Consider the following 18885-nt stretch of genomic DNA (forward strand, 5'->3'; position numbering starts at 1 on the left):
ATCTGTGAACTACGCTGCAGCTTGTGGCAACCCCGGATCCTTAACCCACTGAGCAAGTCCAGGGAATGAACCCACATCCTCACGGACACTATGTCGGGGGTTCTTAACCCGCTGAGCCACAATGGGAGCTCCTCTTGAAGGTTTTTTTTTTTTTTACAAACAAATACATATTGAGAAGGAAATATGGAGCACCTGAGGGATAAATTCGAGATTGTTATTTAAAGCCGTTCTACAGTTTATTGACTGAATACATGGGAACATTTCAAGAAATAGCTAAAATAAAAAGACTGTGATTTTGAAATGATTGACCTAACAATTTTGTTCTGCAAAAGAGAGTTTATTGTAATTTACCAAATCAACATGGATTTTTAAAAAATTAGGGGATGATTACTCTGCAACAAGTCAAGTGGAAAATACTTTCTGAATGTTGAAATAGAGATATCAATAGATACACACAGAAGAATAAACAGAAAGATATGAATCTCATGGGCTCGTGGAAGAGTGTGCTGTGTATAAACATGTATTCACTAATCTATTTTTATTCTCACTGGTATCCTTTTAAGACTAATAATGCAATGAGAACTTACAAAGCAAGCAGGTTGTATATTCCAATTCCAATTTACAGAAAAAAATCTTGAATCAAACATGAGTCAAGCAAAGCTTATTTATGTATCATACACAAAAAGAACATTTGAAGCCCCATCCTCAAAATACACACACACAACATACACACATGCATACACACACACATATATACACGTATGCATATAGTACACACACACACACACACATATACATGCACATATATAATACACATATGCATATACATGCGCACACATATACACAAACGTGTATACATACACAATACAGATATGTATCTACACACATGCATTACATATATACACACGTGAGCATGCACACACATTTAATGAGACAACGCACCCAGCATCACTGAGTGTTTTCATATCCAAACATACTTGAAGCACTTAGCTTGGGTCTATCCCATAAATAAGCATGTCACAGGATCGCCATGAAAAGCGATTCAGATTTGATTTTCCATTTTGTTTCACTTTGCTTCCTCTATGAGTCTCTGCAAAAGAAGGGTCAGAAAGAGTTTTTCAGATCCATGTTTTTAGACTTCATGGGATGTGCAGTCTCTGGCATCTCCACTTTTTAAAAGCCCCTTTTGTCTTTTTGAGACATGCATCTTCTTTGTCACCAGCTGGACTCAGCTCTGAGTGTCCGGGACACATCTCAGGACACACCAGGCCCCCGGCCATCACCACCTGGCCAGCTGACCTCTGCTCAGGTCTGCAGCCTAAGACTCCGTTTTTGGTGAACTGAAGATGGAGGTCATTTCATATTTCATTCATTTCCTATCATTTCAGCTAAACTGAAATTACAGTTTACGGTAGACCTTTTCCAAAGTACTGACTAGCTCCTTCTAGCAGCTCAGCTTGCTTAGGTGACCGGAGGGAAACTTCTGTGGATAGTTGACCAGAGCAGGCCCATCAATAGGGAGTGCTGATCAACCTCAGACAAACCACAGTGAAGGTTCTAGTCCTTTATCTTGAAAGACAGAAGACCAGAGACCTCCTATCTCAAAATGTCCACATGACAACCACTTTTGCTTAGTTTCAGGAACATCTTGGGATCAATTGTTTTAGACCGACTTGGGTATTGGTTTCCAAAAAATGCAAAATCGTAGGCTCAAACTTAGACGCCCCAAATAGCATCTCTGGAGGAAACGCTCCAGAATCTGGGTGTCTAGAAAGTTTTCCAGGAAGTTTATTCATTGACTGAAGTTTGGGGGCGACCGCCTCATGGTTTCAAGAGAATGATGCTCTAGACAGAAGGACAGATTCATTTTCTGGAGAGAACGGTGTCCCCAGAGGAGCATCCGGTTCACCCAGACAGCCACCATCCAGTCTCCCAGATCACAGAGAACCACGTTCCCTCCTCTGGCCATTGTGAAAATTCTCTCATCCAGGTGATCCCTCCTGAGCTTTCCAGTAATTTTCAGTCTATTTCCAAGGAGTCCGGACGTTGTGAGGTTGCAACTGGGAAGGTTTGCAGAGGGCCTAAGGAAGTTTTGCCTTGGCATTCCATATTATTATTTACGTGCAATGCAATTGGAGAACTTTCTTTCCATAATGGGCAAAGATGACAGACGTCTAGTTCATTCCTCAGGGTATTTGAGGAGCAAAAAAACTGGCTGTAGGAAAGCAAGGCATTAGCCCAGTCTTTGCTATAATAACCATCAGCATGGACATGAAATAAGAATATATTAGCTGCAGGGGGAAGGTTATCTGAAGGCTCGAAATGGGGCTGCTGCTGATACACTCATGGCCAGCCGCTCAATCCCCTCCCCCACCTCCCTGTAAGAGGTCAGCGCAAAAGCCCTGAAACGCCTGGTGTGTGGAGATGTCAGCGGCAATAATTTTTTTTTTTTTTTCAGTTAATGGGCTTCGTGAATACAGAGATTTTTAAAGTTAAGGCAATTATCTAATTTCGACTCACCACTTGCTAATTTACTAATTCATTAACTCGGGGAAATGACCATCCTGTATGATGCTGGCCTCCCCAACAATGGAGCTGAATTTGGCAGGGCTTTATTTCCAACAACACCAGGGACAAAAAGCATGAGATATTTTTGAAGAATAATAAAAAATGGATTAAAGGGAATAGAAATAATTTATCATGTGCAGATGTGCAGAAAGAAAAGATGGTGGCTTTTCAGTCTGGTTTGATAAAAACAAAATCATGGTGAAGGCGACTCGCCCAATCATTGGTTTGGGAACACGGGGCCCTGGGTGTCTGATGAGCTATGAGGTGCACTAGCTTTCCTAAAAATTACATCATCAAAGGAACAGTCAGTAAATTTCCCTTCTTCTGACTAACTGACCCCAGACTTTGCAACCTTGATGAGAAGAGAGAGCAAGAAAGATCTGGCAGGTTCTTTGTTGAAATCCAAAGGCTGTGTACATGTCAGTGCCTCTCTAAGGAGGTTCTCAGCTGCAGAGGACTTGAAAGTCTGCTACGATTCTGCACTGTAAGAAAGGATGAAAGAAATGAATCCAAGAGAGGAAGGATATAGGGATTGAGGAATGATTTGAAGCTTCTAGAATCTTCCAAGGAGGAAAACATTTCCAAACAGCTTACCAGTACTTTTCTGCATCTCTGAAGTAAATGAATTACCAATGAGTCCCACTTTCATAAAGTGCTAAAGTGTTTTATTCAGGGCATCTATTTGAAAAAAATGCAAGAAAAATTGTCATGGTTTTCAGAAAGATTTATAATCAAAATTGTTACAATTTTTTCCTATCTGGTGCATTTCACACTCTTAAAGGTTCCTTTTGATGAGTAACTTATTAGTCTTTTTCTTTCATGTTAGTGATTTTTCTGTCTTATTTTCAAAATATTTCCATACCTTAAGGTTATGAAAATATCCTGCCGTATAACCTTCTAAAACAACTTTTAAATGCTCTACTGTTTTGGCTTTAACACTTGGTCAAGACTCCACTTGGAACTGATTTTTTTTTCTGACATGGAGATCCATTTGTCCCAGAGCTTCTTATTAAGAAGACTGTCCTTTCTCCATGACTCTGCAGGGTCACCTCTGCTATATATTAAGTTTCCATCTGTATATGGGTCAGTCTCTGGAATTTTATTCTGTTCCACTGATCTTAATGCTTATCCTTGCACCAATGCCAAGGTGCCCTGTGCTTTAGTTTCCAAGTTGTCTTGGTATCTGGTAGAGCAAATCTTCCTTTCTCCTTCCCATTCATCAACTTTTTCTTCAAGAATACCCTGATTATATACATTTTCCTTTGCTTCTTTGCTTTGCCAAATAGTTTTATAATAAATTTGCCAAATTTCACAAAAAGAAAAAAAAAACTGTTGATACTTTAACTGGAATTGCTTTATAGTATAGAATTTGGGAGAGAAAAATATTTGCAATGATACTACTTCTAATATGTGAATATCTCTATATTTAGGCTTTCTTTAATTTTTCTCAGTTGTGTATTATGATTGAGAAAGATCAGAGTTGCCCACCAAGAAGCAGGGCACTGCTGGCTATTGGAATTGCAGATGCAAGAACTCTGTCTAAAGCAAACTACTTCACAATCCCCTGCGGGGCTAACGTCTGCAAAGGGGCATCGGCCTTTTATGAATTGTATTAATTACACTCTTAAGCCCCATGCAAATTGCAAAATCATTTTTTCCAATTGAGTTAATAAAGCCAGTTTGTAGAGGCATGCTGTCTTTCAGTAGAAAATTAGCCCAGCACCTTATTTGTAGATAGATAACAGAAATGTGGTGGCCAGTGTTCCTGGGTTGTGATGGCAATATGTTCTGGGAGGCCTGCTTTGTGATGTGTGTGTGTGTGTGTGTGTGTGTGTGTGTGTGTGTGTGATTCATTTCCCTCTGACAGAGCTGGATGTGCAGGGCACTGTCACACTTTCTGATGGTGTTTTATCCATCACTGGGGAGCTGCAAATTCATTCTCAAAGTCTCAGTCCTGAGACATGTTATTATCACTTGGAAACTTTCATGAAAAACAAGACCACCTTTGAAAGTGGCTGGCGCTTCTGACTGCTCTCACCTCTGACAGCCTTAGTGTCCTACCTCCATGAAATCCAGGCAGCAAAAGAGATAGTACCATCTCGCACCTCCTGGCTCTGGGCAGAGGACCCACAGCTCTGGAAGAACCAGAATTCCTTGGCATTTCCTGACCTGGCAGTCTTGAAAGTGGCTGGCCTGAGCCATGCAAAAGGGCCTGTGGCCACTTTGCTTCCCTGATGCTATCAAGCATGTAGGATGCCTGTGGGAGACTGAGAAAAAAAATGTCTCCTCCGGGCAGAGCAATTGCAATTAGCTGCCCCTCTGGGAAGCACCCCCTTTTGTTATTATGGCCACTGGTAGGCAGCTGTTATCTGACGACTGAAGGCTTGTGTGAGCCGCAACCCACACACCTGTCCCTGATGGCTTTTCCCACAAGGACAAGTCACAAGATGCAAAGAAGTGAAGTTTGTCATGAGGGTTTTATAAGCTCCCTGTTCTCTATTTCATATCCTCAGGGTTAACGCCATAGCAGGAATGAACTCAAAGAGGTAAATTCGCATTAAAGCAAGAATGGCTGTTAATAGTTTAATGCACTCTCTCCCAAGAGATTTACTTTATTCAAAGGTTTCTGACAAAAAAAAAAAAAAAGACTGAAAGTATGGAAATATTCCATTCAAGTGTTAGCCAGTGAGAGAGTTATATTTGGGTGAGGGGATTTCAGCTCACACTTCTCAGGCAAGACCACTCTGGAACCTCCAATCAGAGCAGGAACACCTCAGATGCCTCTGCTCACCAGGGGATGGGATTTGAAATTAGTTTTGCTGTTGTTCAGTCCTGGGTACCAGGGTGACTCACTAACTACGGTTTCCCCTCCTTCCTGCCTTGTTGATCCATCTTCTTCCATTGCCTGGCGTTTGGAGCCTCAGTTAGAATGCTTCCTCTCACTTTGGTCTGAGACCAAGCCTATCTCTGTAGTTAGAGTTTTCAGCTCCATAATGCCCTCTATAGACCGGGGTCCTCTGTGAGGGGATGGTTCTACTCCTTCCCAGACCCTGACCCACTCGGAAGGGCTTGCGTTCACTGAGCAGGACATGGTCTGGCTTTCCTCGAGGGTCCAGCCTGCATCTTCGCTGTCTTCCCGGCCCCAGTGCGTCTATCTCAACGTATCCCTGTTCCACGTGGGTCCCCGGATGTCGCAACATGTCCTAGATCTTAAATCATCCCAAATGAATATCAAACAGGCTTCGGCGTCCCTCAAATCAAATAGGGTTGGTTCCTGGATTAAACGCCAGTCATTACATAAAAATGTGTGATGACCATCTCATTTTAGCCTTGCGAGGATTTGAATGAGATAAATAAGTTAGGCATTACTATCCCAAGTGAGAAACAGTTATAGTAGAGTAAAATTATGGCAACCAAACGGGACAGGTGGGAGGGTGGGAAGGGTGGACTGGGGGTTGGGGATTGGCATGTGCACACTGAGGTATATGGAATGATTGGCCAGTGGGAACCTGCTGTATAGCACAGAGGACTGTACCCAATATTGTGTGATAACCTATGTGGGAAAAGAATCTGAAAGAGAATGGATGTGTGCATATGTAAAACTGAATCACTTTGTTGGACCGCAGACATTATCACAACCTTGTAAATCAACCGTACTTCAATAAAATTCAAATAAAAAATAGAAAAGAAAAAGAAGAACAATTTGAAAACGAGTCAATGGTGGTTCATCATGACCTACTCAGAATCACACAGCCAACTCAGGATGGACCTGGGGACCTAGGTCTCCTGGCTTTGGTCCCAACATCCTAACTTCACTTCTTGTCACAATGCCAGGCTTCCCTCATTGTCCATCAAGGTTGATTTTAATCTAGAGATGGTTCCCATGGGCGAGGACGGCACTTCGAACTCCACGCTCCACTGGCTAAAGAATACTTAAAACTTCACTTCTTCCAAGTTTGCAAAATGGAACAGTTCTTTAGGCTGCAAGTGAAGGCAGTAGTTTTCAGAAAACACAGGAGGTGCCCTGCTGGGAGGTAATTTAGCTTTTGGACTTAGAAGTAAGGAGGACCTCATGGTTCCACCTCCAGCAGAGAACCGCAGTGCTCCTTATTCTTGGTTCCTGGAGACACATGCCATCCACCCTGGGGTCCAGTGCTCTTGCTGGGCTGCCCCCATCTCTCCACGGCATCCTGAGGGGTGTGGAGCAGAGCACAGGGGACTGACCCAGGCAGCCACATCAAGTGTGGTTGCAAGGCGGAAGCCGCTGACTGACAGCTGATGTGGTGGCGTCTAGAATTTTTTTAAACTCCATTTCCATTCCAAGTCTTGGTTAACCTTGATCTCATTTTGTCCAGTGCAGGTTAGACCAGGTGTCAGCAAATGTTTTTCATAAAGGATCTGTTAGCAAATATTTTTAGCTTTTGAGGGCCCTACTTATGTAACTAAAGGGCATGGCTATGTTCCAATTCAACTTTATTTACAAAAACAAGTTGTGGGCCAGATTTAGCCTGGGGACAGAGTTTGCCAAGCCCTGGTTTAGACTGGTGTGTTTGTGCATTTTTTTTTTTTTTAAAAAACTTACCAAAGTTCCAGCGGTCATTATCAGAGAGATCATCCCCATAAACTCCTTCTATGCTAACTTTCAAGCACAAGGATCTCATTAGAAATGAAAGTCTACTGTGTTCCAGTAAGAAAAGCTCTTACTGACTTCAGGAATAAAACCTCTGCTTACTACTTGATGTCCAAAATTGCTCGTCGAGTACAAGGACGTGCCTCTATTGAAGATAAAATGAATGAAAGCAATTTGCATCATACAAGAATTTTGGAATGTGAGAAGCCTTACCTTTTATAGGAAGCATGAGATGGTTTTCATTCTCTGACAAAGGTAGATGCTTTATCTAAACAATCCAATAAATAAAGACAACTGTGAACCCTGGCCTGGGAACTGCATATGCTGCAGGGTAGCCAGAAAAAAAAAAAAGACAACTGTGAAAAAGAAACATGTAACATGTGCAATCAATAAGTTTTAATTAAATTTTCCAAATGAAACTGTTAGCGGCAACTTCTATATTGTAAATACATTAAATCATAAATAGAATATGTTCTAGGAATATAGATATAAGTATATAAGGATATACGACACTTCTGTAACATTCAGATTAATTCAGATTTTATTTATGATTTAGCATATTTATGACATAGAAGAAATTGCAGCTAATGTTTATAAAATTAAAAGGATACATACTATGCTTTATTATAGAGTATGTGTAAATATATAGAAATATATCAGGACATATATATCTCCCTCTCTATCTTTTTAGGTCTTTGTAGAAATGCTGCTTATAGGACATGCTCAGTCAATTAGGGTTTGAAGGTTGGAACAGCTCTCTGCATCTTTGTCTCCTGGCTGGTAGGAGCCTGGCTCCTAACCTCTCCGTTATCCCGTCTCCCTGAAGTGCGAGATGTTATTAATGGGAATATGCCGCTCAGATAAATGGTGTCAGGCATGGGAAAAAAAAAAAGTTAGGACCTCTGCACTAAAGCAATCAGCTTCCGTGCATGGTGATAATGGGTCGACTTCCCAGGGTTGGATTTCTGGAGGAGACTCAGCCTCAGTGCAGTCAAACCCAGGTTGTCTCTTGCCGCACCACGCGGTCCTAGTGGCCATGTCTTTATGTAGATTGTGCAGAAACAACACATTGCAGCTGCACAAGCACTGTGCTCAACACGCTTTCCTGCATCAGAACTTTTGTAAAGATACTGAAGCAAGATGCACCAAGGCAGAAAGTCCTTAATAGACAAGGTTTGATGAAGCAGCACTGTGTGGACCCCAAACAAGGTGAAACGGGGCAGAAGGTAATGAATCCTGCAGGGACACCTCTACTCAGTCTTCCTTAAGTGCCTTATCACAGAGGAAACAGAAAACAAAACGCAGAGAGGGAAAATTCTTCAGCCCCCACCTTAGGGATGAACCAGAAGAGCATTTTTCCCCCTGACCAACTTTCTCAATTTATAAATGGACCTGAAGGTAAGCGCTTCCCAAGACCAGATTCAATTTAAGCCCCAGTTCTGCGCCTTTCATGAACCACCTCTGTAAGAATTTGTTCTGAAATGGATTGCGTATGCTTGGCATCTTTGCCCGCATATGCAGGGCATGCCTGAAGCTTGGAGGTGCCCCTTCCTGGCTTCGGCTGGTCATTTAAGCAAGTTCTTCAAGTAAATGCACATCCTGAAGCATGAGGAAGAGGGCCAGCCTCTCCAATTCCTTTAGAGATTTTCAGCCTTCCTCATTGAAATAAATGTACTGGAAACAGCAGAAGTAGAAAATAGCACAAAGACGACCACGTTTGCATAAAGAAGCCATTAGGAAGGTGTGCCAATGGAACGCTTGTGTGATGTCGCATAACAAATGCACACTTTCATTTAGTTATTTTGAAGATTCAGTTTATCTAGTAGTTTTTGCATTTAAAGAGCATGATGCTGAATGATTCTCCATTCCTGAGATGCCAGCAGTTCTTGAAAAAGCATTCACAGAATGATTAAAAGCATAATAAAAGAGTAAATCCCAATGTAATATTTATCCAGCCTGAGTTTTCAGCTTAATACATCCAAACCCGTCCCATCCCCCAATTTGCACAATCACAGCTTAATAAAGGACATATTTTAAAACGTAGGCTGTTAGAAAACAGTGAGAGAAGCCAGAAACAGAACCACAAAACTCCCCCAAATGCCTCCAAGATGGAGACTTACAGACGGGGAACTGGATGGAAATTTCTAGGTGCTGCTTTTTAGGTCCCTCTCAAGGGCAGAAGCTGAAAGGTCCCAGATGGCTGAGCAGGGGTGGTTCTGAAAGAGGGTCAAGTTCAAGAAAACAAGAAAATGCAAACGCCCAATAAGAATATGCAAAAGGCAGCCTCACGACTCATGGGGATTAAAAGGAGACATATTTTTCCTAGTCTCTCACGTTGGCAACAAGTAGATGGCCCCGCTAATTGGTTTTGCTCCCATGTTTGACCCCCTCCAGTTTCACCTAAGATGCATCTGGCAGGGCCTGAGGCACGTGGAGTCTCTCCCCTAGTTAGAACATTCCAGGCACCAGGAACAACCCTCCATCATGGGCTGTGGCTCCAAGCCCTGCTCCCCCATCTCACTTCTCTGTTCCCACTAGCCTCCTTGCCTGCCCTTGAAATGATCGGGCAGTGCCAACCTCAGAGCCCTTGTACCTGTCTTCTGCTGCCTGAAATGCTGTTTCCTTGGATCTTCACAAGGCTTCCCTTCATTCTGTTCCAGGCTCAAGTGTTGTTTCCTGTCTAAATTAGACAGATTCTGTCCAAATAGCATCAGCCCACCAGCCTTGCGTTACTTTCTTCATAGCACATAGGGCTACACAAAAGTATTCTGTAAATATGTTTGTTTTTGTCGGTCTTCCCACAAGATCTGAGTGCCTTGAGGACAGGAAATTCTTTTTGTTGTTGTCTGTGGCTGTTATCTTAAGTGCCTAGAAACGTACCTAGCCCACGTAAATGAGTGCTGATTGAATGGATTTTAATGGCTTGATCTGGGCTTATCAAGCTGTTTTACCTGTGTTCCCTTCCAGGACAGAGGGGAGCGAGGTGGGTACAAGCAGGATGGGAAGTAATCTGAGAATTAAAAAGTTGACATTCTAACACGATGGAAGATAATATGAGAAAAAGAATGTATATATATATGTGACTGGGTCTCGTCACTGTACAGCAGACATTGGCACAACCTTGTAAACCAACTCTAATTTTTAAAAAGTGAAAACATAAATAAAAAGTTTATATCTTTGGACTCCGTTTACCACTTGTAAAAACTGACACTAGAGAAAAGAATCAGAGATCCCGACAAAAGTTGACTATGAAGATATTTATTTCTGTGTTATCAACAACAGTGACAAATGGAAATGATGACGATAAATCGCCATACGAGTGACGACACAACAGTGGCTGCATCGATTGAAGTTACCAAGTGCAGGGTAAGGTGCTATGTACTTGAAATGTTCTGTAAATGAATTTGTATCCAATGTGCAGATGAGGACACAGAGCTAACTTGCTGGGGGATCTCTTGCCGACAGTTGGGCTTCACTCACCGGGTTTGGGAAGAAGTGGGACTCAAGGTCTTGCTTCCCAGCCTGAGTTAAGAAATGATGAACTATGCCTGCTTTGCAAACCCATGCCAAACCTTCTATCATACTTGGCAGAGGCTGCCTGGGACAGGGGAGAGTCCAGGGCACGCTCCAGCGGCTGGGATGAGGTGGTTCTTTCAGCCCTAAGCACCCTCAGCTCCCCAGGACAGCGCACAGGAAACCGGATCCATCCGTCCTCTGAAGTGTGCAGCCCAAGGACTTTGCTGGCCTTTATCTCTGACCTTTAGTAGATCAACAGTAAGCAAACAAACTCTTTCCTCTGCCCCGCCCTCCCCTCTTTCTATTGTTGCCAGGGTCCATGGTTTCCTCTGGAATCCCTGAGCAATTCTCCGTGGAGTCGCACTCATTTCCTGTCCGGGGAGCCAGGGCATCCGATCGGCGGGCCAGAAGCAAGCCGAGGAGCAGGCAGCCCAGGGTCTGTTTCTCCTCATTGTCCTCAGGGAGCCCGCGCTGCTCTGCTCCCCTCCAGCCCAGGGCGCTGGCACCAGAACCGAGCCAAGGGTAGGAAGCCACTGCCCGGGAGCTGCAGACCTTTCACCTTCGCTCTGCCTGCATCACGCTCCACGCCCCGTTCACCCCCTTCCCCACGAGGAGACTCGGTATCCCAGATGCTTGCAGCTCCGTGGACTCCCCGTCCTCAGCTCCAGATGGTCTGGATTCGCTTTTCCAAATGGCTCTGCCTCTAATTCTTGTGCTCATTTTAACATTGTGTCCCCTCTGTGTGTTCTCTTGCTACATGTGAAATTGTTTTAATTTCAAGCCGATGCTGCTCAGCTAATTAATCAAATTTCTGCCAGCCACAGGCACAGAGATGCCCTCTGTTGCATTTCAGTGTATGTGAGTGTGTGTGTGTGTGTGTGTGTGTGTGTGTGTGTGTGTGTGTGTGTGTATAGAAGGGAAAATTCCTTTCACATGGCCTCTTGTCCCCAGAAATCTGAAAGTGTCTTTGTCTTGGCAGTTGTCCCAGCACCACCACCCTCTGCCCTTTTCTTTGGCCTGTTCTTCGGGTATTTTGAGAAAAGCCCAAGGATTCCTGCGCGGCTGACTTTCACAACAGCTATAGTTACGGGACCAGCTTGACCCAGTTAAGGAAATCCAAATTTACCCAAACTGAAGCTTCACTGGAGCCGAACTGTAACTGCTTTCCTTGGACCTTTGAGCCTCTGCCTGTTCCCTTTGGCTCCTTCCTTCTCACTGTCCTCCAGACAATGCGGGACCTCTGATTACAAGCAAAGTCTACAGACCACCGCTCCTCAACCTGTCTTAAGTGTCAACTCCTTGGAGCCTTTTGGGGGGGGGGGGAATCAAGAAATAACTTGATCAGTTAATTAACTGAGCATTCTGAGTTGATGGCCAGTAGTCACTTCAGGCCATTTCCCAAGTATTTAACATTTGACTGATGTGTCAACAACAGTTAATCCAAAGGCCTCCTTCCGATGAGAACTTTAGCCCCACAGCGTGGGCAAATATCTCCAGTCATGCCTGCTTCTTGGCTGGATTTGCTTTTGGCCTTTCTCTGTGACTCTAGACCACTAGGCAGTGCCTCCCCGTGAGGGGGACTCTGAGCTTGCCCCAGAGCAGGGCGTGTTCTTGGAGGCAAAGCCTGGAAGCTACTCAGGGCTGCTCTGCTCTCTTGGACCCTTCCCTGGGAACATGGGTGATCAAATGAACCGATCCAATGCGAACCTGAATATGCACTGAGTTTCTAGGATCAAGAATCAAATGTGAATTTCCTCCTTCTTCTTTGACTTGCACTAAGGTTTTCCTTTCCTTTGTTTTTCTCAAAGCAGAAGGAAGCAGCGAGGGAGAGGGACAGTCCTGAGGCCAGAGGACAGGGCCTTCTTTCTAATATTATTTTTATTGATGAATAGCCATCTCACTCACTCCGTTTCCTGGCTCTCTCCCTGGCTGCAGTGCACTCAATTATATTTTCAGGATTGTGTGCTACAGGGATCATTCTGCCTTATTCTTTTCGAAATTGGTTGGAATTTCAAACAAAGGGGAATGTGTTTTTAAGGAGGAAACAGGGGGAGTGAAAACTGCCCTGTCTTTCTGGCTGCAGACAAACGACTATTTGGTGAGCTTGCAAAATCTGCTGGGCTGCTGCCTGTGTTTGTTTCTCCAGCACCAAGAAGAAGACCTTGCTCCAAGGAACAGCACCCCCAGGTACTCCGAGGACAGCGGCTCTGTGTGGCCCTGTGTGCGGGGCAGACCGGGCTTCCGTGGTTCTTCTATGCCAGAACAACTCAGACAGAAAAAAGAAAAAAAAAAAAAGTCAAACCAATCCACCAGTGCCCACATGGCGAGGAGGCTATAGTAGATTCGTGCCATCTTCACGGGGAAGAATGGATTAGGAGCCAAGCGAACAAGGTTTAATTTTTAGCTCCGCCACTTGCTACCTGTAGGTCATGAAATACATCTTTAGCATCCCTCCAAGGCTTCGTCTGCTAAGCAGTGGAATAAGGCTGAGAACGTGGGAGCTGTTGGGAGGATGGGGTGAAGTGTCGCTGGGGAAACACTCATCTTAATTGTGAGGGTTAAGGCTACAGAACCAGTTGATCTATGTAATAGGAACGTAGTGTGGCCTGAAGACATTGTCCCCCCCTGCCCATCCCAAAAAGGGAAGGCACCCTGTCCAGCCCCCACGCCCAAGGGGAGAAGAAAGCACACGAAACTGGGTGACTGGATCGTTGTGTGGCCATTCCTAACGCTGAAGGAAACCGCACATTTCCTGTAGGATTTTGTAGACGCTGTAGAATCCTTGTCGGCTCCAACTGGAGTGAGGGAAGCAATCTGTGTTTCTCAGTGATGCAATCCCTCTGCAAGGAACCATCTCTCTTACGCACAGAGCTGCCCGCAAGGCCTCTTACATGGGGTCCCATCAGGCCTCTCCTTTGCTGGTGAAGAGGAAGTAGCTGCATGATTTATGGGAACATGGAGTATGATTCACTTGCTGGTGCATCAGCTTCTGGCAAAGGCGTCTTAGCTTTCATAACCACTAGCTACGCATTTCTGAACTGAATCTCCCAGGCCTTAACCTGCTGGTTACCCGAGGGATTAGGTCTACACACAAGGCCGAGTGGCCCCATCCGAAATTAGTTCCCAAGCTATACCGTGGGGATTCCCAGTGGCAGTTTCTTAAATTTTCAAATAAAGCCCCACTTTTCTGTAGTGGAGTCCTTTTATGTTTTCTTGTTTCTGAATGTTCCTTTGAAACCAAAGGTATTGATATATTCTACCCTGCGGGGAAATCAATAAAAACTTTAATCACAAAATTAAATAAAAACCAAAGCTACTGACATTACATGGTAGCACTCACTTCAAGTTTTATGGTTCTCCCGCGGCTGGACTTATTATTTGCAGGAAAATCAATATCATCTTTAGAGTAATTTGGGATGCATCTTGTCATCACAGAAAACAAGTTCCTGGTAGACTTTACCAAAAAGTTGTGAATGAGGCCTCAGTAACTGCCCATCCAGAAACGGATTAGCCCCTGACAGCAGGAAAACATACAACTAGGGTGGCTCCCAGTGAGGTCTCCAGCTGTGTCTCAAAGCACAGCTTCCAGGGCTCTGAACCTCCTTCTACAAACACACTCTGCTGCTCCTGCCGATGGGTCCCAGGCCTTTCTGTGATGATTAAAAGCTTGGGGGAGAACATGAGTTAAAACGTCCTTAGACATGCCGCACAGGCTTCAGCGAACGTACAGTAATAGCACCCATTTGTCACAGGACCTTAGTGATATTCGGTAAAGAAAGGTCCTATTTCATGTTTGGGGGAAAAAAAAAATAAGAAGAAAGCTTTCGCGAGTCACGGGATCATCAGAATTGGATGGAACCTTAAGAGGCATTTAGCTCAGTAAGTACAACTTCTCCTTAATGCAGGGACCCGCCACATTTATCCATCCCTCTTCACTGTCATGTGTCTGGTCTCATCACGTGGCAGTGGCGGCGATGCAGATCCAGGAACATGTATCTCTATACAACCTTTTATCTTCTTGAGCCACACGCTTCCCAGTTCTAATGAATTATTAGGCTGCAAGCTTGTTCTTCTCCCCATAATACTGTCTGTGTGGTAAGCCACAGAGCGTAAAGTGAAACCATTGGCAGCCTGTACCATCAAGAGCTTCCCAGACAGCGATGTGGCAACACACTTTCAATGAACTTTCGGAGAACCCTGAGTTGCTGCAAAGGTTTATTGGAGTCTCACTCAATAGGCCTTCCTCCCCGGTGCTCTTGTGTTGCCGCTTCAAAAATCCCTTTTTTTCAGGGCTGGAGACCGCTCACTCAGAATAAAAAGCAGAACCAGAGAATGCAGCCCGATTAGTACATGACAGGAGCCAGCTGGATTAGACATGGATGTTATGAAAGCCAGGAAATGAAAACCAAAAAGATTTTGCAAGGGTGAGACCAGTCACAAAGCTAGCCAAGGTCAGAGCTTACGGGCCTGGAGTTACCAACCTTGAACCAGCAGAGCGGGGCTTATAATCCAGACACTGGGCATAAGAACCATTTCCCAGAGGAAGAGGCAAAATCTATGGCTGGATGACACCATTTGTGGGAGGCAGAAGGGCTCTTCACAGGAGCTGACTGTGACTCAAGAAGGTGCTTAAGATCTAGGATGGGGCACCTCCTATCAGGTCAGGGAGCCCGCTCCAGGTAGTAAGAACAAAAAAACCAAGGGTCAGGCAGACACTGGCTTCAGTGTCAGCTCCCTAGATCATCACCCTTCAGTTCTAAAGTTCTTCTCTTTTGGAGCAGCTTTGCTAATGAAACAACAAAGGGCCTCTTCATGATACTTTTGTAAAGGCATTTTGTTCTAGAAGGTTCTTACATGCGTAGCCCACGCCTTCATCTTTTTTGACCAAAGATCCCCCAGCAAGCCTACCCAGTGCCCCCCATCCCAGCCCCTTCTCCAATCCACACTCCCCAGCTGAACTGCCCTGTTGCATGCTAAATGCAAACCACCAACAAAAAACCGGGTGTATTTCTATCACTGAGCCTAATAAATTGCATCAGAAAGTTTACACCGGAGGAAATGTTCAATATCGATCATATTGGACAGAAATATGGTCATTTCATAGGGTTCCAACGAATGATTATCTATTTCTGTGACTATTTGCTCAGCCAGACCAAATAGTCAGCAAGGAGTTTGTTTGCTTTTCTGCTGGTATAATCAGACTTTAATATATCCTGGCACATCACTGGTTTCCGTCAATGACCGATGGATGAATGATTGAGTTGAGCCCAAGCTTTGGGACCCAGGTCTTCTTCTTGGGGAGACTGCTGGGGCCGCGTATCTGACAATAAAGTTATGTGACCTAGAAACAACCCCTCCATCTGACAGAACTATAAACAGTACACATTTCTCTGGATAATCTATTTCCTCAATAAAAGCAGGACTACAGCGACAGATAAACACTATTTTATGCCCCAGTCCAGTGATTTTTTTTTTTCCTCCCAGGTTAGCACATCGTCCAGCACCTCGTCCAGCACCTCGAGGGATGGGAGTCAGGCCGGGCCTTGTTCTTCTGTCTGGGATTTACATACGGGTGGCTGATGACAAAGGTCCAGGCACATCAGCTGAAGATAGTGGCTTTAAACATTTTGTTCAGCATCACACAGGGTCAGTCTGGCTCCTGGGTAGACACTGACACCCTTCTCTAAGTGTTGGCGGCAGTGAACCCACAAGGTGCTATTTCTCTGGCCACAGCTAATTGAATCTTTGTGACCAGCTCGCCTTAATCCCTAACTTGCAAAATTTCCGAGGAATCTTGTGGAGACTTTCTTCCTGATTAGGTTCAGACTTTTTCCAGGATCAGAGGATGATCTCCTTCCAAAGACACATAGCATAGTTTCAAGTACAAACTTGTGAGCAAGGCGACATTACCTCAAAGCCAAGACCAGGAACTTCCAGGAAAAAGATGGAGGAGAGGAGTTCCCGTCCTGGCGCAGTGGTTAACGAATCCGACTAGGAACCATGAGGTTGCGGGTTCAATCCCTGGCCTTGGTCAGTGGGTTAAGGATCTGGCGTTGCCGTGAGCTGTGGTGTAGGTTGCAGACGCGGCTTGGATCCCACGTTGCTGTGGCTCTGGCGTAGGCCAGTGGCTAAGGCTTTGATTCGACCCCCAGCCTGGGAATCTCCATATGCCGTGGAAGTGGCTCTAGAAAAGGCAAAAAGACAAAAAAAAAAAAAAAAGAGATGGAGGAGAACAAAGAAAAGCATTCTGCTAAGAAACAGTTAAAGATGACATTGGCCAAAAAGATGCTCATCTCAAAATACATCTACCCCCTTTAAAAACTCTTCAATGAATCTATGGATGAAATGAGTGCATTTGTTTTTTGTTCTGGTTTAACCATGTTCCTTGTTCTGGGCATTGTGAGGGTGGGTCGAAAAATTCAGCAACTTTGGACAAATAAATTTCTCGATCTTAACGTTGAATATCATTCCTAAAGTTGCTATAATGACTGTGTTTCTGTAAGATCTGCTTAGTTTATGAGTCAGGCATTGTCCACAGCGAGGGCTAGGGACAGCAGGTGATGTTTGGGGAAGGGGTGCTGCTGAGCTGAGGCGCCATCCATCGCTGTTTCAGACTGAATCTGCGTATCCACGCAGCTTGAGGTCATGGGGTCAAAGACAGAACTCATCTGAGAGAGAACGTTCCATAGGTTTGTAAAGACATATTTTATACCAGCAGGCTGATCTGCACCTGACCTTCTGATGTCAGCACCTTTCCCTTGGGAATCAAATCAGATTAGCAGTTTATTAGTACCGGGGGCCGGGTGTTAAGTGATAAACTATTAAGCCGACTTTAAAGTTTCCAGCAGACAGTGAAAAGCAGAGTTCTGCTTAGGGACTACAGGGTTTGCATTCCTGCTGCCCCTTGGGTTTGCCTGATTTAGGGGATCAAGAGGAACAGGTGTTGAGATCTGCCGTAAAATGTAGCTTAAGTCTAACGTGGTATATTTATGTTTGGATTTAGACAACGTTGTGCAGCACCTAACCTCCAGCTTCCCAGATGCTGTCGCTCTGGGGATCACCCAGGGCTTGCTTGGGTGAGGACTGTCATCTAAAAAAAATAAAAGCATGACCTAAAATTTGAGAGTTAAGTTTTATTTGGGGCAAAATGAGGACTTAAACCCAGGAGGCAGCATCTCAAGTAACCCTGAGAAAACCATTCCAGGAGGCCAGCGGGGAGCTGAGGAGTTTGGGTCACAAAGGGTAAAGTAGCAGAAACAAAAGATGACTGCTTCTAACAGAAAACCAGAGATCTCAAGTTAAGGAGTTTAGTGCTTTTCTATGGGAAGGTGCAAAGATCTGGGCTCATTGAAATCATGCCTTTGATATGCATCTCAGCTATCTGGAGCCAGTATCCTGTATTTTCACAGCCTGAGCGTCCTCGGGGCTTGCTGTTAGGAGTGGCTGCCGTCTGATGGCTGCTAGATAGCAGCTTTTCTTTGTTTCCTTCCTGAGCTCCCTCAGGGCTCACCGGCACCCACGCAAGCATTGTACAGAAGGTTGCTGCTAGGCTTTTGAAGGCTGCTACGAGTCACCTTCAGAGGAGGTTACCAGGAAGGATTTTAGTGCTTTTCTAGATACGAGGAGATGCAAGAATTGGGCTCATAAAATTTCCTCCTGAAAATAGCTAACTATCGGAAGACCTGTTCTGCCAATTTCCCTGGAGCACAGAGTGCCTCACTGCTGGTCTCCGCCCTGAGCTCCTTTCAGAGGATGCTGAGGGTCAAGCAGCTGCAGAGGCTCATGGTTCAGTCCGCGGAGAGGCAGATGACAAGTGCCAATCTCCAGTTCACAAGACAATCCGAGTGATGCTTGGTGCTTCCCCGCCTCCCCCCCCCCCCCCCCCCCCCCGCCCCGAGCGCTTCATTACTGAACTCCAAGTCCCTCTCCTGAGGTCACCTGAGAGGGAGTCTAGGTTGCTTTGTTCTTCCGGGTTGTTGCTGCTGTACCCCCACCTGGCAGGTGCTTCTGCTGAGTCAAGCATCACACTGAATCACACCCCAAGGTCTCCCCTCTCACCACCTGCTAAGATCCTGAATACGGCTGTTTGCACTACCAACCTCTCTATGGACAAGTTTTTGGCCTCTGAAGGACAAAAATTTGCTTCTCTCCCTCCCATCTGGTTGGGCCCT

This window comes from Phacochoerus africanus, chromosome 12 (assembly GCF_016906955.1).
Source record: "Phacochoerus africanus isolate WHEZ1 chromosome 12, ROS_Pafr_v1, whole genome shotgun sequence".
NCBI lineage: Eukaryota > Metazoa > Chordata > Mammalia > Artiodactyla > Suidae > Phacochoerus > Phacochoerus africanus.